Below are 1,491 nucleotides of genomic sequence, written 5' to 3' on the forward strand. Positions count from 1 at the left end.
AGATGTGGGGGTATGTGGGCACGTTAGAAGGAAGGAATAGGCTACAATTGGACCTAGACAGGTTACAGGGGTGGGCGGATGAGAATAGGATGGGATCCAACACTGACAAGTGCAAGATGATCCACCTGGGGAGGAAGAACCAGCACCATACCTACAGGCTGGGGAACTCCCTTCTCATCAGTGCAGAGGCAGAAAAGGATCTTGAAGTCATCACTGATGCCAAGATGAACATGGGATGGCAGTGTGGGGATGCAGTCAGGAAGGCCAACTGCAACTTGTCATGCATCCATAGATGCATCTCGAGCAGGTCCAAGGAGGTGATCCTCCCCCTTTGTGCGACACTCGTCAGGCCACAGTTGGAGTACTGCGTCCAGTTCTGGGTGCCACACTTCAAGAGGGATGTGGACAACATGAAGAGGGTCAAAAGGAGGGCCACTCGCATGATCGGGGGCAGCAGGGCAGGCCCTACAAGGAGAGGCTACGGGACCTGAACCTGTTCAGCTTCCACAAGAGAAGGCTGAGGGAGGATCTAGTGGCCTGTTACAAACTAGTCAGAAGGGACCAGCAGGCATTGGGGGAGTCCCTGTTCCCCCAAGCACTACCAGGAGTGACCAGAAATAACGGTCACAAGGCTAGACAATCACCTTGCTGGGGTCATTTGACCCCAGTACTCTTTCCTGCCATGGCAGGGGGTTGGACTTGATGATCTGCTCAGGTCCCCTCTGACCTTACTATGACTGTAACTAAATAAGAGTTGAGCAAATCTCATGAGTTGAATGAAGATGTTGAATCTAGCTCTGTGAAAGAGGTGCTGTTCTGCAAACACAGATCTGATCATCTTTTACAGCACTGGTGCAAGCGTGCCATGATGATATGCTACCTGTACCAGCTAGTCTTCAGTTGTTACTAAAATTATACAGGAATATGCATACCTGAAGTGGTCAACTAGTAAAAGACAATATTTACCAAGTGAGACTACAACTTCATAAATAATTATTTTAACACCAGTCACTGTAATTGTGTAAACACCTATTCAATGACTATTCAAACTGGCTAGCTTGCACACAAGGTTCAGATAAAGTTTGAATGTAGGATGCACATTTCAAGGATATATGATTAGGACCCAAGTTAAACAGTGAGAATAACAAACTTGGAAAAAGGACAAGGGTGCAGGGCTTCTATTTTTTCAGGCATCTGATACTGAAAGTTTCAATTGAGAAACTACTTGACTCTTATTAATAGTTAGCTTTAAGTCCTCTTACCCTGATTTACATTTCCCCCTCTATTAGCACAGAATAATATGGTAAATCAGATTTATTGCAATGCCACTACTACTACATTAAAGACATTGACTTTTGAACAGAAACCGGAATAAAAAAGAACCTGTTCAACCCAATCCAGGAAAGACTGAAGTGAGAGCAATCAGGGGGACAGGGGGACTGTGAGAACTGCTGAGTGGGAAGTGTGTTATCAGCACCAGCAACTGTTCCT

At 45.8% G+C, this 1,491-nt stretch overlaps 1 protein-coding gene and 1 long non-coding RNA gene across 2 annotated transcripts in view; one reads left to right on the forward strand and one right to left on the reverse strand.

Annotated features, from left to right (window-relative positions):
* NLN (neurolysin) overlaps positions 1–1,475 on the reverse strand; it is a 75,953-nt gene extending 74,478 nt beyond the window's left edge. The window contains exon 1 of the mRNA XM_019517779.1: positions 1,384–1,475. The gene's annotated coding sequence lies outside the window, so the exon portion shown is untranslated. The remainder of the gene's footprint in view (positions 1–1,383) is intronic.
* LOC109297768 overlaps positions 1–1,491 on the forward strand; it is a 240,968-nt gene that overhangs the window by 54,675 nt on the left and 184,802 nt on the right. The gene's annotated exons all lie outside the window — the stretch shown is intronic.

This window comes from Gavialis gangeticus, unplaced genomic scaffold, assembly GCF_001723915.1.
Source record: "Gavialis gangeticus isolate Ggan-Ray unplaced genomic scaffold, GavGan_comp1, whole genome shotgun sequence".
NCBI classification, from domain to species: Eukaryota; Metazoa; Chordata; order Crocodylia; family Gavialidae; genus Gavialis; species Gavialis gangeticus.